At 42.9% G+C, this 25205-nt stretch overlaps 1 long non-coding RNA gene across 1 annotated transcript; it reads left to right on the top strand.

The window, feature by feature from the left end:
* The first annotated feature begins 20856 nt into the window (after positions 1-20856).
* Positions 20857-24196, top strand: LOC147752914 (uncharacterized). Its single transcript, XR_015312778.1, has 3 exons — positions 20857-20983; positions 22565-22706; positions 22838-24196. It is a non-coding gene; the product is annotated as an uncharacterized LOC147752914 (long non-coding RNA).
* The last annotated feature ends 1009 nt before the right edge of the window (positions 24197-25205 follow it).

The raw sequence follows: 25205 nt of genomic DNA, 5'->3' as shown, positions 1-25205 counted from the left end.
CGAATATGTTCGTAATGAAGAGTTCAGTTGATTCAGAACTTCAGGGTCTTTCGGGATGTGACACAGAGTTCCGTTGCTTCATTATCTGAAGCTGTCTTCCATGTCACACTTTACAACAATCTTGTACCTGTACTGCTCAGAGGTGTAATACCTGTACGCAAAAAGAACTTCATCGACGCTCTTGAGGGAGTCCCGAAAAGATCTATACGTAGATGTAGCATTTTTAAATAACCTCTTAGGTTAAAATTCACTTTATGCATCTAACGGTATTAGAGTGTGGCATAAATCAATCGGCATGGGTATGGTTCCCTACCAGTCCGAAATAACACTGCTGTTATCTAGGATGCGGAAAGCAATAAAAACCTATAGGGGCTTATGTTTCTGTTGAGTAAGCATGTCTGCACGGTTTTTTTAGATCATGAAATAACACGTTATGCAATTGTCCGAAGCACAAGTTGTTGTTAAAGTTGAAATTAATCCTACAGAGCGTATCAATGGCGCTATTTTCGAAAACGTAGACCAGCTATTGAGCTTTTTCAGAACTTACTATTGATTGAACAAACGTGTTGGATACTGCTTTCTATAGTTTGCTTGCGCACGCATGTAATTATAATACAAAATTCGATTTTTGACGATACAAAGCAAATACATGCATTTCTGTGTTTTTATCTCCGTGGACGAGACGTGGAACTGAGTCTGCGGCGCTATTCGGGGTCTGTTAAATCAGATTCACAATTAGCATAGAACGCTTTGTTGGACTAGCTCAGTATTTCTCCTACGGTTATGGGCGTACGATATTTCCAAATGACTACGCTCCTTACCATTGCTGTTATCTAGGATGCGGAAAGCAATAAAAACCTATAGGGGCTTATGTTTCTGTTGAGTAAGCATGTCTGCACGGTTTTTTTAGATCATGAACACACGTTTCAATCTGAAAACTGAGAATTTTTGTAGGATATTTTACTAACAAACGTCTATTGCGTTTTTAGCATTGCGGAAATCAATAGCTAATTAATAGCTTCTTTATTCTTATGAAATCTCTTCTCCAAGCTGCATAAGGTGAGGCAAAAGCCTCTTGACAATTTGAAAGAAGCCGCTGCACAAGTTGATGGCGTTCATTCTTCTACATCTGTTCAGATAACGGGGCAGAAAAAGTAGTAGAAATTAATGATAAAAATCCGTCGACTAATTTACGGCCCCACCTTACTTAATACAAATATCTATCTTTTAACAAGTAATTTTAATAAATAAATAGGTAATTTTAATAAATAACAAGTAATTTTAATAAATAAAAAAAATAAAAAGGGTGGCCGAGCGAAGGATCTTGGTTTGAGATATATACAAGAGTATAAGGTACATAGGACATGTGTATGGTATAAAATCTATATTTCAGTAGAGCGCGAGATGTCGGATTGCTATGTGTAGATCCATCGCGATTTCTCCTTCAAACTGACCTCAATCTCGTGTCAGTAAACGACCACCAGCCGGTAGATTCCATTTTTCCACAATTGGTTATTAATAGTTTATATTTATTCGTTATCCAACGACTGGCGTAATAAATAGACGGTTACTAACTGGTCCTTTCTATATGAGGTCCACTCTGCAAGTTCGGCGCGGGACACAGTGAGTCGCGTACTAACCATAATACACATAAATTCAAGTTAGTCGAATTATTTAACCTTTAGTTCAGATTATATATGAATGCATCAAAGCTGAACATCGCTATGGAGCGCGTCAATTAGCTCCCAGAGCAGTCTATATATAATCTCTTTTATCTTTTATTTTAGCTCTACTTTTACGAGACCCGCTCCGTTTAGTAGCGTAACTTTGACATAGATTTTACCCGCAGTTTTCTTCTCATATAAGTCACTGATAACAGCGCAATCTTTCTTTTTCATAGAGTGAACCACAACTGGTTTGTCGTAGGCCAGCTTTGGGAGGCATTTTGAGCGCACGGGACGCAGGCACTTATGTAGGCCCGGGAAGCTCGGCAACGTCGATAGACACATGAAATTGGAACGAACTCCACAGAAGTCACACGATGGAAATCGCCTGCACTAGCATCAGGCGCTTGAATGGTGACTGCGGCGCATTTCGGATAGTTTCTCTTTTTGCTTAAACTGCGCGGCCGACTTACTGGGCCGATATCACCGACGACGGCTTCACGCGGACGACAACTCGCCCGTCGGCTTACAACTCTGCTTGCCCTGATAGTTGATCCCCAGTATAAGTGAGTCCCGGGATCCGCTGGGCAGTAGCGATCGGCTCTTAGTTTACTATGAGCGCTTTCACCGCAGCTTAAAGCTTCCTTTCTCTCTCATCCCAGCACCCCGTCTAGCGCAAGCGTGCTCTGTTTCTTTAGCCCTCCCGAGGAGTGTTCACCTCCAGGCTTGGCAGTTCTACCCGACACAGTGCGCCCTGGCTCATACGTCCCTAGAATCTACTTGACTGTGAGTTGGACCGGGTTCGATATCAAGAAATCGGTATAAAGGCTCGTGTGGAAAAAGCAAGTACTAGCTAGACTTAAGCGTTAGGAATACGACGACAACGAGTGGCCAGCCGACCAAACAGCCAACGTCGACAAACTAAAAATTGCCGATCAAAAAACTCTTCTGAAAAAGATATGGGAATAGAGCAGAACAGGAGCTGAATGTAGGCAAAGCGATATCGCTGTGCGTTGCGGGGCCTGTCTGGGGAGCAAACGACCACCCCTGCGCACCGCAGATATATAGTTCGACTCTCACAATATATGAGCTTTCTGCAATGAGCAGATGAGGTGTCACCACGATTCCCGAGAATACTTGTGGTCTTGGCTGTTACGCAGCAGCTGGACCGGCACGTGATGTTGGTCAATCTCACGGTGAAAAACGTAACAACGATCGAAAAGCTGGTTAGATCTTCTATGCCAGCTGAACCAATGAAGATATTTACGATACCCTTTGGAGAATGCTTTGAATGTAGATTATTGAAAAGTGAAAGTATCTCAAAAACAGTTCCACCTAGCGTTGCAAAAAAGCGAGAATGATGCATATCAAATTTTCAAAACTACGAAAAGCTCTGTATTAGCTAACTGTTTAGCCTTCGATGATAGATACCAATAAGCGTAGTGCTGATCGAGTACCATCATAACTTTATGATGAGTTTTTCGTGAACAATTCATCGTGAAAGGCGACCAACAGGCGGAAGATGGTTTTGTCGACGCAAAGGCAGAGGCCTATTTGAAACGTGAAAACATTAGGGTTAAAATATTCGTATGAACGGAGAAGAAGATATATCGATTGAGCTATTAGAAAAATGACTTTATTCTATCATAATGCAACGCGTTGATGCTTAACAGGAGATTAATTCTTTATGGCGATTCCTATCATCGGAATCACAGCAAATCTGCGTTGTTTTGTAGAGGTCATCCGAAGCAAAAATATACAGCACTAGACTAGAAAAAATTTTTTAAATAGCTAGCCCAATACATGTCATAATCATATCACAACAACCGAACATATCTGGCCCATTGGAAAGCCGTAACAATAAAACTATCCAACATCATTGTGTGAACATAAGCAAGAAATTTGCCTATCTGCCGGCCGATCAAAACAGTTTTAATGAGCGTGCTATTATTTTCGTGCGTGGACGCTTCAGACGTGGCAGGAAAAACACAAAAAAAGCAGTAATCAACTATACGAAAATCGTAACTCTCCTTCAAAGTCAACCTTAGCCTACCCTTCTGTGCCCTTTTATGCTGCTCTTAAGTGCCTGCGATTTTACCTGTTACAGGACTAAAATCTTCGTCGAGTTTAGAACATGCCTCTCAAAAGCATGTTTTACAAGCACGACAACTAATGAATTGTCTTTTCTTTTGTGCTATTAGTCAGATTAAACGTATGGTAGCGCGCCCACAAGCATGCCCGAATGAACGGTCTACCAGAGCTAAATTGCGCTTACAGAATTAATAGACATTAAGGAAACAAAAATGTACAAATAGAAACTGAGCTAGGCTTTCATCTAATCCTATAGAGATTCAGTTTCTTCTACGAAACAAGAAACATCAGATAAAGTTTTATGCATATCTCTTATTATTACACACAGCTAATGTAAACAAAAAAAAAGGCTTAGGTAAATACAAAGGCCGAAAATAAGTCATTGTACTATGCAGATTCTTATATAATTCACACGAAAGTTTGCATGTATAATTTTGTGTTGACAAAACGGTTAGAACTAGAACGGATAACTGAATACTCTAGCAAACGTTTCCGGAACCACTAACGCCGGTTGTTCAGCTTCGTAACTCCAACTTATTCCACACAAAGTACGTTCTGCTTCCAATCGTATTTAAGGGGAGCTAGATACCTTTTTTCCACCAGCATGATGCGTCATAACGTTTCCTTTTTCGCGCCGTTGCTAGCGGGTGGTAGCGATGCCCCGTCTCACGGACGCGAAAGCGCATGGTTAATGATGCCCCACATTAACGACCGCTAGTTTATCCGTGGACCTTAGCACCGGTGATCACTTTCACGTTGATTATCTATTGCTGGCCGTTGCTGAGATCCTGCCGTCCCATACCAATGGATTGATTTTGTGGTAGGCTATTGGGGCAAAGCAGGAAAAGAACTAAAAAGCTTACATAAATGTTAATGGTATCTAGAAATCCTTATCCCGGAATGAATACGGTTGTCTTTTGAGCCTTGTGTTTGTGGAAAGTCTGCCAATTCCGCCCGGCAAAACCTACGGATAGTTTCGGATAATATTGAAGTAGAAACACGATCAGCTGCCGAGTCGGCCGGCTATAACGACTCAACCAGAGTTATTATTGGGTTGGGAGTGCGACGTAGTTAGCTTCATTTTGGCTTTTTTCGTTTCAGGAAACCTCAGATTCTACTAGCAGAGTTAACATCTAAACTATTGTCCACCGTTGTGAAGGTTGGTGAGACACGTGGGCTGATCCGAATCGGGCTGGGTCAATTACGGTTAGGTAGCACCACCACGTTCGCGGTCTTAGGAAGGCTATCCCCGAATACTGTCGCAACCGGCGGAAAAGCAGCCCTGAAGGCGGCCCCGTACCATCCATGACGATTGTTCTGTCCAGGAAGACGGGCAATGCCGGTGCTGTCCAATGGAAGCGTTCGACGGCGGACGAGAAGAGACAATAACGCCGCACCACCGGATAACGAGGCAAGAGTTTAAACACACCTACCAATCGGTCTGTGGGCAGACAAACTAGAACGAACTACCGACAAAATGTTCGATCGCTGTCCATAGACAGTAGCCAAGAGTCTCAAAAAAAGACCACCACGAAGGTAACAGATGGTGAGAGGACTCACACAATAGAAGCTCGCGAGGATGAAATTGTGTTCTGTTGTTTGATGTGTGGTGTTAGGGCAAACGCAAAAGTGCTTGAAGATTAGGTCACTGCAGCTTTTCGTAGTGTATCAATTGCTACCCGTTTAGTTAAAGGCGTAATTGCATGCTAATGGAAAGTTCAGTGAAACTGCACACGTAGTGATTTGGGCAGGCGATTGCGACTAATTTTCGGACCAATAGAGTCCATGTTTCTATGCAACGTATGTGTTATTTTCTATTGTCTAAATTGCTCCTTACAACAATATGGGATAGGTTGATTTTATAGATAGTTCAGTAAACTCTGAGTAATACCACAGCAATGGACTGGCGCATAAGTTTTATACCTTTTACAAGAAAAAAAACACCGTAACGTTGGGGAATATTGAAAATCATTTTCATTCGATTACATAGAGCTCAAGTTTGTGGAACAACAACGACAAGCTATCCGCTTGCTGAATTGGCAATGTTCTGAGAACTCAATTGTGCCTTGCAATCGGATTTTTTTTGGAAAATTTAAAAACGACCTGAGCGAGCCAATAGGTTGGTTGATTGATTTCAGGACCACGTCCCTTCCAAAACAGTAATAGCCTCATAACAATCTCTTTACCAACACAACTATTAGTATTTGCGCGCAAATGTACTCAGCTGTACATTAACAATTAACGATGTTATTAACTGAATCTAGGGTTTGCGGACGTTGTAGTCTGCGCTTCGTCGGCTTTTGCCGGGGTAATTCCCGTGGGCGGACACTCGAACACGTTCCGTAAACAGGCTGTAGGTGTTCATATCTGAACGAATACAAACTCAATGCAGTTTCCCGCCCGAAACAACTTTCATTTAGCCAATACGACCTCAACTAACGCTATGGCTCTTTTCACGAGTGGCGCCCTTTCTTGAAAAATGATTATTCGCCTAGGGCTATACTCCGAAAGCGGCGTTTCAGACCTCTATAGCAAAAGTCCACATCAACGTATGGTAAAGTTGTGGTAAGGGCTTCGTGTGCTAGCTATAATTTGCTTACTTTTTCGCGTAACAGGACAACGCTAATTACGCCTTTGGATATGACATCCAGAACGGGTATGGTGCTCTGAATGGACGTAAGGAGTCTGGTAGTCCTGGGGGCGTTGTTGATGGGCGTTACCGAAGCCTATGCAGACAAGCTCGGTTTTCGAGCACAGATTAAGACCAACGAATCCGGCACTAAGGTACGATAAGCAAATCATAGGTCATAACCAGCCTATCGATATAGGGGACCCCCTTTAAGTTTCGCTATTTGATGTTCATTAAAATTTGTCAAGGCAGTATAACTGGATTAGCTAAAAGCCATCGTTGTCGAGCTAATTTAACCAGGACTCCTTAATTATTATTAGATATAACTTTACACCGAAGTCATTGTAGGCCTGAACAATGAACTTTTACACAACAACAATCTGGTCTCTACGCTATACGAATTGAGGTCTTCACACACAGCGCAGTCAGTTTTCCGACAAAGATAACCGAATCAGTAATAGTGATTAATGTCTACCACTTTACGATTTTTTGTTGCAGACATCGTAGCATCATTGCACGTCATTGCAGCGCTAATGGCAAGGTACCACCTGCTGGCAGCCCTTACGAAGCTCCCCATATTGTAACACCGGTTACCTTCAAATTACGGACCGGTTCCATTCTATAATTGAATTATGCCTGGTCCCCGACTGAAACTAAGGCTATGGTGGCTGGTGCCGGCGCTAAACTGCTAATCGAAAACTTCTGCCTAAGCCCAGTAGAAGAATGCCTTCGCGGAACAAAAACTAGCACACTTATAAATGTGATCGACGCTATCGGCCACGGCGAAACACAAAAACAGCCTGTGATTTATGTATTTGAACTGGACCTTGAGATACCTTAGAAGACGTGCAGCACGAGTTTCCCAAGTGTGCACCGTTGGCTGTGAGAAAAAAAATGCACGTTTTCATGCTCGATTCGATAATTCTGCACAAGTGTGGTTGCACTGATTTCTCTCATTAGTTTTAATATGTTTTTGGAAACGCTTCGGGACACGCGCGTGCCAATTTTCTTTTGCCACCTGTGTATGTGACCTATTTATCAAGCAGATATATTTACCAGTTTTAGACAATTGTCCAGTTCGCTATTGGCTGATATATTCTTAACTATCAATTACACCGATTTTTCGTTACATACAGTCATTGTCACTGTTTATCTTCTTTGTTCCGATGTCCCATATTCTGCTTTAATAGCATCCTTTTGGCCTGTTTTTCATCAATATGCGAAGCTTATACATAACGCTAACTGTTTTGATTTGTACTGCGTGAGCATTTGAACAGGTAGGTATATTTAAAAATGTACCTACCTGTTCAAATCGATAATAGTATTAAATGCAAAGGTTAACTGTCTGGCACCTTTTTTTTTGGCCTATTGAATAAAGTTATTCATGATCATTCCGTGCCATTACTAATCTAACGAGCATTACTTTAAATATGGTGGAACGTCGAGCGTGTTTTTATTTGAGTTCCTTATTCTATCGATAGTTTATAAACATTTTTACAATGGCACATTTTAGCATGGCCTCTTTAGAGCAGGATTTATTTGGCTGATAGGCTATACGTACTTGTGCTAGTAATTTATGCAAATGGGTTTCGACCCCCTATACAAGAAAACATTACATTCATCTGTCATTTTTTTTAAGAGTCAAATTGCACGACCTATAATACCCCAGTTTTTCCATATAGTCCCCTTTATCAGTTCGTGTTGCTTTAGAGTTCTCAACCGTCAGTCTCGCTCATTTACGCACACACTATTAGATGGACGTGAACACTTCGTTGTGAGATAGCATGCATAATACCTTCGTTAGTTGTCATTTAAAAGAAAATATATCGATACTCCGTTCTTTCGATTTTATGCTTTGCTTCACATTCTACAATTGTATTCTCTCAGCTTGTCCTACTTCGGTCGCCTCAGCTCGAGATGCTTTCTTGGCTTGGTCTTCGCTCTCGGACATTTCTTTCGTCCTCTGGCGATTTTTTTTCGTTCTTATGGCGAGAGAGCAGGCGGCGGCGGCGGGGGCTTGTCTGCCTTATTCCGCACGGTCCATTGCGAAGGGGACATTCCTGCTGCTCCTTTAGTTTATTACCATCCCTGCTCCGTTCGATTTTCTTCAGGTTTACCAGCTGTGTTCTGTGTTGCACCATCTACCGACGACCGCTGACCGGCCGCTTTTGACCAGTTGACCGCCGCGTCGTCGGACGCTTGGCAAATTGGCTGCTGTCGCCTGCGGCAGTACTGGCATGCTTTTGGCAGGAGGCTTGACCACGCAAATTCGTCGAGACAGGAAAAACTGTCTGCGTGTCCCCGACTTGCCTTTCAGCAGCCCTTCGGCAGCATCTTCACTCCATACTCTTTTTGCTTCTCCGTTTCTTTCAACGAATCGAAGAACGAGTTCGGCACCCGAATAGGAAGTGCTCCCGTTCTTTGCAGAGTGACCAGGCACACTGTGCCGCCTTACCGCTTTAGCCTGAGCGGCCCTCGTGCACTTCAGCAGGAAGATCAGCATCTGCCAGCTTATCCAAGTCTCCAAAAACAACAGCGGCGAAGCTAAACAAAATAAGGACGAACAAAGACACGGTGGCGTGAAGATGAGCAACTTTGGATGAGACCGGTATAAATATAAAGATAAAAGAGAGCAGAGAAGCCTCTAAGTTGTTTGCTCTTGTTCGTCATACGTCGCAGTCGACAAAAAACAACCGCAGGTCGAGAGGGGTCTTTGAGGCTAAAATGGATCAAAGACTGCATGGGGCAGCTTGATTCGAAACATGCGGTCACGGAGCGTCACAGCAGATGTGTTCAAGATTCAGGGAAAACCCAATAGACATCTAGCAGTGGCAGTCTGGCTATATAATATGTATTAACATAACGAGGAAGTGACAGCAAACAACAGAAGTAGTATTCAACAGGTTTGTAAGTTCCACAGGTACTGCTTTGTAAACAAGGTTACAATGAATTCAGCCCCTTACGCCCAACAGAACGGATATATCGATTTCATTAATACTCTTTTCAAAAGCTAGATATCTCATCATATTCTACCACACTTAGTGAAACAATAAACAGCCTGTGTAAAATATATGCAATCCGAAATAGTTTATTTTACCCCTCAGTTATAGCTGGGTTTTACAGGCTTTTGGGAAAAACACGCACAATGATTTTTTCCTCGTCTTCAAAGTAATCATTGTTTTACGTTAACTTGCTATGAAGAGACCACCTTAAAAAGTTCAACTGTGAGATTGCCTGCTAGTAGAAGATCGTACGGAACTTAGCTAAGTTGTTCGTTCTGTAGTTCTGTACCGATACCTTTTACCGATAATTTTTTTTGACTTTTCGTTGAACTTCGTTTCATTTTGTCGCGCACCATAGCGCATAATCGTCAATCAGCCGCTGCAGACCAGTGAGCCGAACCGCGTATAACATCTAAGAAGCGCTACGGTGCCCGGACGGTACATGAAAGTGGTCAACATTTTTTTATTTTTTGTTCGTTTTTTTTCCATTATAAAGACCTTTGTTCCTTTTGCTGTGATCTAAGTTTGTTTCTTTTTAAATTCGTACCGGCCGTCCAACGTTGTCACCTGTCCGGCGGCAATTTCCGCTCCGCCTACCGTCGCTCTATGTTCTCCCGTCTTTTTGTCCAGTTTCTTGCAGTATCCGATGATCTCTGGTCTATGATGTTGTGCTGGCACGACAATCTTAAAAAATTTAGAAGTTATATCACAACTTTTCTCGTGTGTACGGCTCAGCGCGGGGCACGGGCATATGCTATGCCCCTGCAGCAAGTGGTGTGTACGAATCCCTTCTCTTTCTTTCGCTCTAGCTGCTTGAAGGGCCCGGGCATTCTGTTGGCTTCGGAGTCAGCAAAGGCGGCAGTGGCGATGGCGTTAGCGGGTGACACTGTGCAACTGCAACATCAATAGCGATCGCTATGGAAGCGCGTGGCAACGGATGAGCACACGTTTTCACTTCGGTATCGATTTTAATTCGATTTTGTTGTTCTCCAGAAGCCTTGGGTCTTCCTGAAGCGGGTTTTCGTAGTCCGCCTCTCCTACGAGACAACGCAACTTTGCTCTAACTTCCGTCTCCGATCCTGTCCTGGTCCTGTTTGGACTGTTTTCGGATTTTCCATGCAGAGGATAGTGAAAGAAGGACGCACCCGACGAACGGGTCCTCCGTGACGTTCACAGTCCAGCCCCTTTATCGGCCCCCTCTGGAGCACGATTGGAACACACGGAAACTTCTACTTAGAGATCTCTTCTTCTTCCTCTTCTCTCCCTCTCACTTGATCAAGTGGATGGTGAACAGATCTCGCAACGTAGCACAGTTGCAGCCGTAGCAACATCTTGAGCAGCAGCTGTAGCAGTCTTCAGCCGGTAAGGCATAGTGGCAATAGCTCTATGACGTGGTCCTTTGTTCAATCGGGGTACGGGGATACGGGCAAACATGACTTGAGCCATCGTTGGTGTTGCCACTGGCATCGTCTTGCATTGTCCCAGAGGCTGGTTCGTGGGACCATGAGGCGCCCACTTCACCGGGAGGGGGAAAATGGAGCCAGCCGATTTTGCGACACCATGATGACAAATTGTGGTAATTTAAAGCAAATCAAGCAGAAAAAGAAGAAGATGCGAGGGTATAACGGAGTAGTGGGATAGTAGAACGTGAAGGACAAGACACCGGGCGATGACATAGGATCATGGCTGAGCAGAGAGGAAAGGAAAGATGGGAGAAAGCGGCTTCTTTTGCTGGAGCTGGTACAACTATTATAACAATACGTGTTGTCCCTCGTATAGCGGCGGGACGGTGAGCAACGGAGTGGTGGCCGACGGTGACTGAAATTGGTGCGAAGGCAGCAGGCCGTTAGGCAGAGCTCTGCCTATAGTAGGATTAAAGCACCAGAGAGCAGAAACGCACGGCTCGTGGTAGCAGCAGTAGCTGGGCTATGTGACAACGGCAAGGGGAAAAAGAAGCGCAGTGAACAAGCCGGGCGGCCAAGTGGTCCTTGATACGCGCTTGTGAAGCGGCTGAGATCGCCGATGACGGTCGGTGAAAAGGGAAAAGATGCAGTCGGTGAAAGAAAATCACCGCAAAAGGACTTCGGGAGTGACTTTGCTCGAAGAAATTGGCGTCCGGCGTTGTCATGAGAGTTTAGAATGAAGGAGGAGTCAGGATGAATGAGTGAGTGGTGTCTAGATTCTTCGCGAAGAGTTTGTTGTTGGTCGAACAGCGTTCGGCGGAGTCGAATGTTGTTCGACTCCGCTTACATGGACGGCAAATGCGATTGATAGAGGAAGTCAGTGAAACGAGCGGCTAGCTTCCAAATAGGCCCTTTTCGCCTGGATTGCTACCGACCGGCGCTTGCAACAACTTCCGAGGGCGGAGCGTCCTATCCTCCCTTGGTTCCTTCGCACTTAAAGCCCTTGGTTCGTGCTAGAAGCGAACTGAAAGCATGTCAGGGTTGCTGCGAGGCTTGTGAGAGAAGCTGTTGGCGTAAACACAACGTTTAACCGTTATTACGCCGGTAGACGATTCAATGTAGTTACATACAGTTGATATGAAGATGAAAAAGGAATTAAGACTGAACGCCTTGGGTCACTCTTACAAAGGATGTCTAAGGAAATTGTGAATTGACAATTTTGATCCTGGTTTGATGGCTCAATGGATATACATTTAATATGGGGTGATAGAATTGTTTACGGAAGTTTTCGCTGTTGTTCTTGTCTGTCATCTCATTCACGAGGTGAAACTACAGTCTTACTAATTATTTTTATTTCATTTTTCTGTGCTTTATGGTTCATAAAATAGCCGGATCAAGTCATGTTTTCTTCTGGTAGTTTCGAAACGAATCAACCTTCTTCGTTTTGCAAACTGGTTATTAATTAGGTATCATGTTATGTAGGACGTCATCCGTTTTCGTCAGCCAGCTTTTGACACTTTCGTGCCTGCTTATCTACCCTCTATTTGCATACAATTCTCGCATCGTAGCTGATTGTTACTAACAAAGGTATAAGAATAATGTGATGCCTAAGCATGCACGAATCGCTATTGCATGCGCCAACAGCTTGACAAAATACGCCTACCCCCCCCCCCTCCACCTGACTCGACGCGAATTCAGATCTTGCGGGAGATCTGCACACCACGCCATTCCTGTGGTTCTGAAGTGGCCAGCCTCAAGTGCGACTAGTGGAGGAGTAACAGGCGCGGCGTAAAATGGCAAAATGAACTTTCCAATATTTCCGTGCTGTCGATTGTACCGAATGGATGAGTGGTGAGCCTTGCGAGGTCTTTCTCTTTTTCCCTCCTCTGCCTTTTGACTTTTCTTTGATCGGAAACCCCGGAAACCCCTGGGCGTGCGATGCAGTATGCGCCTTTCTGTCTGCAGGTTCGTCCGTCTGTCATTGGTCGGTTGGTCCGACCACGAAATTTCTCCATCCTGCCCTTCTTCGTCGACACTTCGCGCATTCGATTCGATGTGATCGGTCGCGCCTCCGCCGAAATATGTAGCCCCACATCAAGACTGTCTCAGTTTGCCTAAGCTACAATACTTCTAAACGACATCTATTCACCAGCGATTGTCGCCTAGGAGTCAGAGGTTAGACAGGCAGACAGAGAGCCCGTTCGCACGGCCGCAATTCAGCCTTTCTCCAAGCTGAGCTAGCTCTATCCGTTCCTCGCCCACGCCTGTCACCTCCAACAATCCCTCTTGCGACTCACCATTCCTTTCATCCGAGACGAAGTGATGGTGGCGCACCGGCAGCACCGTCGACGGTGGTTGCCGCTACAGTGTCTTGCTAGCGCACCTTCATTCTAACACCGCCAATCTCATCCCCCTAGGCCCCAAGCTGCCTTGGCTTCGAAGCGTTCTGCATGCCCTTTTCCTATTCTGCTAGATGCGTTGGGATTGTCGTTCGAAGTCCGTCTCTTACAGGCTCCAACTAACTCCTCGCGCAGTCTTTTCGCCGCTCAGCCAGGAAGCGCTTGCCTGGCTGTAGCTGCCTCAATCCAGCTACGCTGGTAGGATGCGACATTCCCATATTTGCTGGGTTTTGTGCAAGATGACTTACTATACACGTATCGCTGTGTTGACTTTTGACGTTTTGAGCAGAAAGAAAAAAAAAAAGATGAAAAAGGAAGAACGAAGAGCCGCAAGATGGCGTTTACCGTACGACTTAAGATTCAACGCTTTAGCGAAACGAAGGCAAAAAAGAAAATCTGCACCACAAGGATCAGAAAGCGATCCAAAGCTACAAAAGTAAGTTATTTACGTTTTTATTGAGAATGAAAAAAATGATATATTTAAAAATTCCTACTTTAGCAGAGTCTATGGGACCATAAAAAAAAGCAATTTTTTAGACAAATTCGTAATTTTTTAAAACCATAATTCGATTCGATTAAAATCATGTTAGATTTCTTCCATACCGAGTTTGGCGATCACAATATGTCATTACCTATTTGATTTCCACATAAATAAAATGCATTTCATAGACTACACGCTGAATCCGAGAGGCCTTCGATGTAACAGAGAAGTGAGGTGCAATTCTCGCGATTTACTCACGAGCAAATCGAGGTACTTCGAAATGTATGGGCCAACGAATCACGCATAACAACACTGGAATTTGATTATCTTGCGATGCAGTTATGCAAGTCGTTCGGCGACGACTCTGCCAGGATCCGAAGAAACACACAAGGCAGAAGGCGAAAATCTGTTCTATCATTTTAGCATTGTCTAGCTATGGCGTAACGAAGACTTTGCCTTGCCGCATTCGTGAAGCTGGGGCAAAGCTATCGGAAGTCGGCAATCGACCGACAGGAACAACGGAAGCGTGACTTCAAGCATTACTTCGTTTCAACTTCGTTAAGTGAGCGCTTTAACATAACGACGAAATCAGACTAACTGAAAAGGAACGGGGTCCTGGGTTGGGAACACCACAATAAAGAGTCATATCGTATTCGTTGTCTTGATTCTTGTCAAACGAGGGAAGGAAACAGAAAGAGAGTAAAAGCATGTGTCGGACATGCCAAGAGTAGATTTTACCGGTCTGCATAGAAGCCTCCTGGGGCTTCAACTTCCTTCAATCATCCGGGTCACTCACTCAGCTGTATCGTCAGTTGCCTGGGTTAACCTTCAACGGCGCGCGGGTTAAGCCCGTCGACGCTACGCTATCGCTGCATACGCACTGTTTTTCTCCGACATCACTACGTGCGCTACTGTTACCATATACTAGAGTGCGGGTACTCCTACGGACGGGACAGTACGTTGCGTGCTGCTCTCGCGACGCTCCGTTCCTAACAGCATGCGGGAATAGTGAATGCAAAACACGCACATTGTACGGGTGAAGCAGGGGAAGGGGTTCAAGAACGCCGTGGCTTTCTGTTGCAGCACTGAGAGGTAGTGGAAGCAACGGCGTGGTAGAATGGGTCTGTGGAAAGAGCGGCAAAGACTCGCGCCGGCGCGTTCATTGCAAAAAGACGACGCGTCTTTGCGAAGTGAAGTCGCCAAAACGCCGCAGCGGCTACCGGTGCGGCAACCGAAACGACGCAGTCGCCCAGTCGACGGGAGAATCACGGGAAGAGAAAGCACCCTAACCCTCACCGGCAGTGCAATAGAAAGGCCACGCGCGGTTCGTCGCAGACTAAAACTTCCTGAAATTCATCACAAATGCAAGTAGCGACGAGCAAGCAGGCACATGAAGCGCTGTAGCTCGCACGAGTCAGCTTGCATGACCCGCAGAGTATTCACTATTCGACATTTTGGAAGAAGAGCGTTGTCATTGAAATTGGTAACGGAGGAAGGCATCTTTAGGCGGATAAACCGTCGACACGGTTTGTGAGAATCGGCGATGGACGACTCGAAGGGGGAGTAGGTGTAGCAAGGGAAGCAAGCTTCAGGTGCACTCATCCGAACAAATTACAGCAATAGAAAAGATTACAGGAGCCGCATCAGCATATAGCAAAGGATTCGTTCTGTCCACCGGCTTGTAGTTTCTTGGCTCGACTCGATCATTCGTGGAAAGCGAACGAGGCGGGTCGAGGTTTAACACAGGATTCGATTATTTAGACAAATCTTAAGCCATCACAGAAATTCTCGTCGCACATCGCCAATTATTGCAAAAGGACAGTCTTCAATCAAAAGGTGGTTCGAAAGGTTCAGGTAGGCACATTCTTAAATTTCGTTGTTTCACGAACGGTGTCTACAAACATTCTACACCTGGAGGTGGTAAAGCACTTCTAGGTAAGGTTTGATCGAGATAAATATTATCTTTTGCCGAAATACGATAGTATTATACGAATGATTTGGACGGGTAACCGTTGATCGTGGTCGTCCAGATTTTGGAAACTCGTCAGGACTTCTAACATACATATTAATACGAATGTCCAGAGTGATTCGCCAAGGTCTTTCGATGACAGATCGTTCACTGATTTATACGCCCTAATTCTCGTTCTAGTATTTAGCAAATGCGTATGTAGATATTAAAATTTATTTTAAGACAGAAAAAATTGAGCTAAGGATCGACTCAAGCGATAAACTTTGGTAGAAATAGCGAGTCGACGGTTCGCTCCCTTTCAAATCCTAAATCATTTTTCCAAGCGGGATTGCGCTCAGCAGGTTATTATATATATACATAATTATCTATATATGTACTTACAAAAGTTACGCAACTAAAGAATTATGGCAGTGATTACCAATTTCTTTTAGTATTCGATATGTTGCTTGCTTTAGGAACACAACGCATATTTAAACTGTGCACAAGTTCATCAGTAAGAGCCTCAGTACTTCAACTAATTTTTATCAGAATTTTAAGGTGATAAAGCAGATGAATTGAATCTCTACACAAGATGCTCGTTTATTCTCCCAACGCATAGAAACTTCTTCACTATCCAAGATGATATTGACCTGCGGGCGATAGACACTTATGGAACATGTGAATGTAAAAACAAAAAGTTGAAAAAAGAGAACAAAGTCAACCAGTTCGTAGAACTTAATCTTACGTAATGTTTACAGCAAAACGGTTGCTGCATAAATCAGCAACTAAGCTTTCAGAGATTTCAATACAACTTCACTTCAGTGAAATATTTAATCCAGAAAAATCCATTATTACAAATATCTGATCTTTATAACAAACCTTGTTGATTAACAATGCAAACCCCCAGCCTACCTAGCACGGATACGTAGGCTGTGTTCATCTTAATATGTGGGAGATAATGATCTACATATTGAAACGTCCTAGGCCTTGCTAGCTCGACATCATATTCTCCAATATCCAAAAAGAGGTTTTGACAGTGCCAGAAATTATGGGCCTTGGCTATTTTTATACCATGTTGATAAGTTGATAAGTTTCGTTGGGCTAGTTGTGATTTCAGACTAATGGCCAGCAATGCCGACAACAAGAACTTCGCAAGTTTTCGCACCCTTGACCATCGAAGTTAAAGGTCCCGTGGGAAACAAATCAGGCCACTTTACAGTCCGTCACCCGCAAATCCCACGGGGAGCATTATCATGACCAAGCGACTACTTTGAATTAATTCGGCAAGTGCTAAAATATATACGCAACTTGCTTACATGGTTAAGTTGCTTAAAATATAATGTGCTTTATTGAAGAAAAAATAAAAATTTTATTTTTTTTTCTCGGATTGAGCGTCTCAGACCTCTAAAGTTCAGTATGAGTTTTGAAATAGCTTCTATTCAGCAGTAGGTTTCATCGATGGAATGAATGAATCTGAAACTGCGATGAGCGCTTCTCAAAAGGCCCCTAAATGGAGCGATGCGATTGGTTCACCAGGGAGGAGGGCCCAGCCAATGGGAGCAGCGCAAAGGTTGAAGGTGGGCCGCCAGGTCGAAAATACGTTGCAAGGTAGAGGCCCTTATGATGGGGCCCTAGTAAGAAAAAGCCATGAAGGGCCCGTTAGCCAGGGGGCGCTACCGGTATAGGTTACAGATTATAAATGAATATAGTGTAGATAATTAAGAAAAAAATTAGGCTTCGCGTCGTCTTTTGATGCGTTCGTTTAAAAAAAATGCTTGCGAGGTTGTCAGCATTTATACGGGTGATAACGGAGGCATTATTAATATATCCACTCGTAGGTATGAAATATTTAATTATGTCTGGAATACAGCTGATGTTTAAAGATATGATTTGCTTCAAAAATAATTAAGTGTCTGTAGGCGTCGTCAACGCTGTTTTCTGAACGATTTATCGTGGAATACTACCTTAACATGTACTCCGTTTGCCATTAACTTATAATTTACGTACGACCCAGTAGCTTGTGGTAAGTTACGCGCCGACGGCCTCTTAGTTGCAAAACAACATTTCAGGTGATTTCAAACATTGTTCATTGGATTGAATGGCTTCGCCGTAAATGGACAACGCGGACCGCATAAGCGTATCACCCGTTTATAGAATAGATACGCAATGACTCGTACTATTGAATATATCCAGATACACTTGTCAAGATTGTGAGCTCCTACATATAAAATTCGCTTCTAATACCTGAATATTTCGTTGGCAAATCGTTACAAGTTCTAGCTGCTTAGATGACAGCGAAAGTGCTGCTTGATTAAGTGGCAGTATTATTAAATGATGCACGTAATAAGTACGGTACATAGCTTGCACGTCCTATCAAAAGCCTGCCAGGCTGCTGTGGTAAGTGATTACGCAGCTGTCCTCAACGAAAAATTGACAATCATCGAGTGAGGGTAACGGCCGCCATGCTTATACCCGGTAGCTTGGCAGATGTAAAGGTAGAATAGGTTCATTATGGGTTCGTTGATTGCGCAATTTGTATTAGCAGTCTTCTATGGGCCCTTGTTATCACTAGGATTAACGTTGTGCGACCTTTACTTGTAACAGAGGCTGACCCTTTGTAGGCCGATAGAGCCTTGTATTTCAGACAATTAGTCACTGCGCGCCACTTAAGCAAATTCGTTTAGGCCTTCGATCTGAACTATAAGCATATAGCTCAACGAATTTGTGTCGGAGTTGGGAAATATATCTAAGGATGGATGCTCTTTCGCCATTCATTCATGTTGTACGTACCATCCCTTAGACTTAGCTAATTGGGTGCGAGGTCAAAGGTCAAGTGGGACAAAAACAACCATTGGCCAACGTTTAGACCTATAGGTCATACTATTGCGCATGGATTTTCGTTGACTAATATCTTTGATAATTCTAAAAGTTACAATTATATACAAAACATCGGCTTACACAGTTGATAAAGCTAAGCCGCCCACTCTAGATTCTTTTAAAAAGAATATTTGAAGACTATACATAAAAAGAAGGTTTTTATGGCAAAATGCTTTTTTGGTTAAAACGTAAGGTACAGGTTTGCCTGGATTGGGGGCTTAACGGCGATAAAAGACGAACGAACCCTGTCATCGAACACACAAAATACCGGTGAACATAGGCCCGTACGAGTTAAAAAGTCCCGTATTTGTCTCTTCACGTATTTATCGTTTTACTGCCTAAACCACACAGTATACTAAAGATGTTCGTAGAACTACGATCCAGCCCTATACTACGTAAATAGTCAGCGGGTAGAGCGGATAGTAATCCATCTAAGGCCATAGTCAACCTTATACACGGATTGCTTCAAGCCCAGATGTGTTGTACTATCAAATACAGAGATTAGACATTAAATGAGGTTCCTAGGTATCAATTGAAGTAAGCAGCGTGTCCGTTTGCAACACAAATACTTTCACTGAGTCGTGACATCTACTGTAAGATATACCTAAACCCAAATAGCACTATTCAGCTCATCACGCAGGCATAAACGCCTGCCTAGGTACTGTAGGATAATACGAAAAAAGTAATTATAATACGCTTAAAAACGATAATGATTCACTTGCTAATCTACAACTTAGACAACTCACTTATGCCTTCAGGCGTATGCCCTATGCGAAACCAATCATTTCAGATAATAAGTACAATGATGTTATTGAAGGCCGTCAGATAACAAACGGTTTTCTGTGAAATATGATTAAGTGACCAAACAGGATTAACCAGTTGATTAATATACATGCGGTCTTTAAAATAATATCAACTAAAGAAAAAGGTGGTTGTACAATAAAGACGCGCTTCCCTTGAAGATATCCAAAAGGTTCTTCTTTCGCATTTAAGCTACTCCTGAATGCCCAAGAAAGTATTTCATGAAGAAGGAGGTTTATTGCCTTGAAAATGTGTTAACCTTAAGGCTTTAACCTTTAATGAGTTTAGCTCAGTATTTTAATAGCAGGCTGCCGAATAGTTTGGGCGTTGTCGAACTCCGTGACGTACGATTCGCCGTCTTTACAATGACGGAAAAAAAACTACGATATTGACCGAATTTGGAAATAGTAGATTTCGCCAAGCGGGTCATCTACTTAACAGCATTCATCGTCCTGTTATCAAAAATGTCAAATCGGGTTTATGTCGATGTATCTCGTCGTTATTCAAACCACAATGTTTTAGCTTTTCATTTGTATTCGTAACGAAAAATGGAGAGTTGTATTGGCGCCTGCTTATGGAGACTCCAGTCTCTATGGTGTTGTCGCGCCAATGGTAGGCAAAGTCAGAAGCATAGGGGGCAAAGCTTCTACGGAGTGGCTCAAGTGTGCTGATTTCACTGTGCTATCTGTCGCCCCTCCGCAGTATCGCGTCGATAAAATCGCTGTCGCCCTTTTCTACCCCCCCTTGTTTGAGTGTCGTCGTTAACGGTAGCCTTTCAACTGCTCCATAGGGACTCACTTACATGGAATGACTTGGTGACTACAAGCAGTGGACTAACCCACTGAAGATAAGCTGCGTATGAGAGAAGCGCCCTACTTGCGAATGGAGAAGTGTCTATAGGGCGCGCTTGTAGTATGTCTGTATTAGCACGACTACAACGGACATGACCGTGTTGCACGCGACGGTTAGCTTTGGGTTGTTTCAAAATCTGCCTCGACGCGATCTCGGGAGTGGGGCCGGAGAGTTGTGTTGTATCGCTTTAATGACAGAGTGTAAGAATTATTATGGAATATTTATAATTTTAGAAAGTTTTCATCGAAGGACTTTTGAATCACTTTTATTAGCACCTCATTAATCTAGAGGCAAAACAATATCGGTATATTTACTCGCACTTACCAAATATACTAGAGATCGAATCTGAGCATAAATTAGCTCTCAGGTAATATAACTTTCAATGGCTGGATGATAGCTTTTCATCGTGGTCGTGCTTCCGAAAAGCCTTGGACCCTTATCGTGGCGGGAAGCGCACGGCTTCGGATTGAAAAGTCCAGATTCGAGCTCCAGATAGATTTTATAATTTCCTTCTGATCGTATGTACTCTCAATATCATTTAGCCGCGCAGTTGAATTTGACAGACATGACTACCATTACAGTCCTAACCTTATATTATATACATAAATTTTTTACAGGCTCTCTCGTTCCTTGAGTAAGAGCTTCAGCGGAAGTCAGAGCTTCAGGGGGGAAAATATAGCCTTTAAGCAAAAAATCAGCCACGACTTATAATTTGGAATTACTTCTGTTGACTGGATCGCGTTTCTACCGAGAGAGTGCATCTGTAAATGTTGGCATTTCCACGGCCCAAAAATCGGACTTCTCAACATAAAGTTCGCGCTCATTAACAAGTTCAAGTTCAGTAATCATTTTTAAACGACCAACTTCTCATAATAGATACTTCTAAATATCAATTCTACACGTCGTACGCTGATAATGATTTGAAGCAATGATTGACGGAGACAAAAGCAGAAGTCAACTCGAAAAATAGGCAGACGAAATTTCTTTTTGAAATTAATGAGGAAAATGTAACATGCTCAGACATTAGGACGTTTAAAAGGTGTGATACTATTAAAAACCATGCGTGTGATACATTAAAGGTAAGCCGCCGTGCCACAAAAGGTATTGTCGACTGAATATTTACCGGCGGTCACAATTGCTAGCCGTTAAAAAAAAAGTCAAGAAAGTGAATTAATCAATATGTTTAGCGATTTAAGATGTACTGATTTTTATAATAATATATAGTTGGTAGTAGTTGAGATCACAAAAATATGGGCCTAATGCCTATAGATTTATCGTCTTAATTTTCGAAATTGTCCATGGCGCCAAATATTCTATGTGTGTAGTGAGTATAGAATGAGTAAAAATAATTTGCATTGTATTTTTTCTCTGTATTGTTTATTATCAAATATTATGCAAACAAAAATATTTCTTTCATGTGAGGAAGTTTATATATATTTTATAGATGAATGCATAAGAACGCCTATTCTTACCGAAAAGAGTTACTTTACGGACCTTAGTGGAAGTAAAATATGAATGACGAAGTAAGGTTTCAAAGCCGGTTCCTTAAACTATTGTTTTGAAAGGGCTTGCTTTGTAGACTGACTATATTGGCGCCTGCGTTTATGAGCCCTTTCTTCTGCATAGCGCCTTGAAAAAATCATGCAAACAACACGTTCCCCGACTGTTGCATGCAGGCCTACACTGCCGATCCATCATCCATATTCAAATATTGGCGCTATAACCAAGTCGCAAATGCAGTTGATAGCGCGTTTATCAAAAAACGGTACATAAAGTGCTGTTTCAGTACGGACTTGAGTCGGATGGTTGAGGTCGTCAACCTTTTTGGCAGAGGAAGTTGTTCAAAGGTCCAATGGTCGTACACTGCACAGCACGGTGCACGTCCACGACCTTCTTGAGCACAGGTTCTAAGCAGAAATTACCGGATCTGCACCTAGATACTCGAAGAAGATTCACACGGATGAAGTTATTAGTGCAACAGCTGAAGACATATTCAAGAATGACATTCCTTCGTTTCTCATCTGATGTAACAGTTGAGCCCGTCAGTAAGGGTTATCGTTTCCGAAACTGGATAAGTTTTACTTGGAAGACCCTCTAACCTTTAATAGTACATTCGAATACTGAAGTTATCAAAGAAGAAGTTTGATAAACGCACAATTTCCCACGAGTCAACCATGACACGATGGGCATTCAGGCAATCTAATGCCGCTAGGTTTTTCCCTATAAAAACTTGTACATATACATATATATGCTTCTGAAGATTAAGAAACTAAGTGAGCATATTCGTTGTGGAATGTTGACAGTTACGCCCTATTTGTGTAGAATTTGCATTCGGAAAGATCGCAATTGGTCGACTTTGTTTTTTGAGGCATAACGACAAGCATCGTCCTTTATGATATGATTGTCATATTTTACAGATTCGACAAAGAGCCGTTATCTGTCATAGTTAGAAATTGATAAACCCGGAATGGATGCCACTTCATTATACATCGAGTCACACTGCCTTCGTCGTGGGCTTCGGCTTAGTTGCTGTGTCCTGTTCTAAGTTAGTCAGCTTGAGTAAGTGCGAAGTTGACGAAAGATTACTATTAGAATCGATGCTGACGTTAGATTCGTTAACGATTTTTCATTTTCCATTTAATTGACCTTATTTTTTTTTCATTGTTACTTGTGCTGCTGTATTGTTAAAGGAAGACCGCCCATGTTTTCTTGTATGCGTTCCCATCGGAAACAATGCTACGCGACACTACCCGGACGTAAAACATCTACTTAGGTACACATGGTCACAAACATTTTGTTCCCATGGCTTTTCGCATGTACTACGCACACGTGGCGATAAAAAAAATAATTTTATCTTCTTTTTCTTAAACAATAAGGACCACGATTATTCAGTCTTCGTGATCAACGCGACTGACCATTGAAACGTTTCGTATTCTAGACATACACACGGTTTCATTTCCTCATTGTCTGCATATTACCTCGTCTGTTCACCTCCCGAAGGCCAGTTTTGGAAGCAAAGACATTGCTAAAGATATAGATGCGAGCCATTTCGAAAGATTTTACCACAGTAGGAAGTTGTACTGAAAGTGTGCGCAAAGACAGGAGGCAAGACCTTCTGCGGCACATGGGACTTTTGCGCGAAAAACGAAGCACCAAAGAAGCGGTGGGGCGAAGCGAAGATACGGAGAAGGGGTGGGTGGTTGAAAATACCTTGTACTTCATCCGTCCGCAAGTGAAGTGGGCATTATGTGGCAGCGCGCTTCTAGGGCAGCGGCTGCAGAGGGTGCATGGTCTGTCCCGTTTATATGGAAATACGCAACGCCTGCCTACCACCGTGATACCACTTTGAGTCGTGCCATTCACATACTGTAGAGCACACACTTCCTCCGCTGTTACGAGGCGCAGCACGAACTGCTGCCACTTCAAGTCACTTGCTTGTTCGTCTCTCAACCTGCGCGGAAACTCCGCAGAGGGGGTATAGAAGAGAGTCCGCAAAGAAAGAAACAGATGAGGCTAAGGTGCTTCTTTCCACTCAATGCTGTCCTGGCTGCATTTGCCGGCCCACCTGGACTGCCACCGGCATAGGACAGTTCTAACAGCAGTCGTCTCCTGATTGACAAACGGGTCCTGGTCTTGCACGCCAGACGGAAACACGTGTAGCAAGCGAATGGATTTAGCTGGGATGTGTTAGTCAAAGTAGATTCTTTGCAGAGATATCAACAAAGACCGAACTCGAATAGAAACCGCAGACATAGAACTATCGGAGAAAGAAGTCGGTGAATGTAGGGCATCGCGACATGAAGGTGCGACTGAAGAGGTTCGTTATTCAGCGAGTCAACAAATTACAGCAGATACTTGAACAGAAAAGGTACAGAAAAATTGTTGGACAGGCAGAATTTTGATCTAGATCTCGCAGACGAATATTAATCGGTACATGGACAATTTTTATATTCTTTCCAAATAAAAATCGACTCGTGCCAATTTGTGCCTGTTCATTTTTTTATGGTTTCTAACAAACTGCTTTTTAAGCTCTCGTAATGTCAGAATAAAAGGATACTTTTTATTGAAAAAGTATGGACCGAGAAACCTGACGTGTTCTCTATTGTCGAGCTACGAATGCCATGAAATATTTCCAAATCGTACTAACATGGGTCTTCAGCTCGCGTAGATTTTTACTTTTTTAAATTCAATAGTACTGATTAGTATAAGAAAAGATTACTGACTTCTAACTGAAATCATAACGAAAATTAATACGTTATTTTATGACAGCCTAAAGTTAAGTGTGCTTAGGCATCTAGATACCAATTTTTTAAAAAAAATATCAGACTTTCTTAACCTATCCAAAAGCGATCAGCGTTTATTTTTCGTCAAAGGCGGATGTACTAAACATTTTGAATTATGAATAGGACGAAACACGGCTATATAAAAGCAAGTAGATTTTCTTCAAAATTACTCAGAAGTATATACGGTACATAAGAAATGTTCACTCAGGGGTACACGTCAAGGTACATAGAAATAGATTACTCACGTGCAGCGTCGACTGAACTCACGGCCCCACGAAAATAAACATATTAAGGTATCAATAGTATTCAGATCATGAAGTATGAGATGCATTCTGTGATCAAACGCTCGACGCGTTCAGATCAGGCGTTCTATGTTGATCAGCAGGTAAAATTTAGGGTAAAACGAAGGACATTATATGAGTTTGAGATTCGCTTAAAGAGTTCTTCCAATAAGATCACTAGTGTTTTAAAAATACTCCAGCTTTGTTTTCGCGTCTACTATCGTAGGGTTTCCAGTTCCCTAACTGCATATTACATCTGATGCTTGAGGGTTTCGAAAAGCATTCACTCATACAAAACAACATGTCATGGAAAAGTACTTTTGTTGTAAAGCTATTATTCTTAGTTTAATGGTAAGATGCGCTATTAGTGCCACCGTGTATTTTTTCCGAACCACAGTAACAGCACAGGGCGATCGAGGTTTTTCCGGAACATCGTATTTTATGTTCACAATTGAATGTCTGCCATGAAGAGTCAGATCAAGACTCTTAAATGC

This window comes from Varroa jacobsoni, unplaced genomic scaffold (assembly GCF_002532875.2).
Source record: "Varroa jacobsoni isolate VJ856 unplaced genomic scaffold, vjacob_1.0 scaffold_892, whole genome shotgun sequence".
Classification (NCBI taxonomy): Eukaryota; Metazoa; Arthropoda; class Arachnida; order Mesostigmata; family Varroidae; genus Varroa; species Varroa jacobsoni.
The sequence above is the reverse complement of the archived record's forward strand: the minus strand, read 5'-3'. Positions and strand labels throughout refer to the sequence as shown.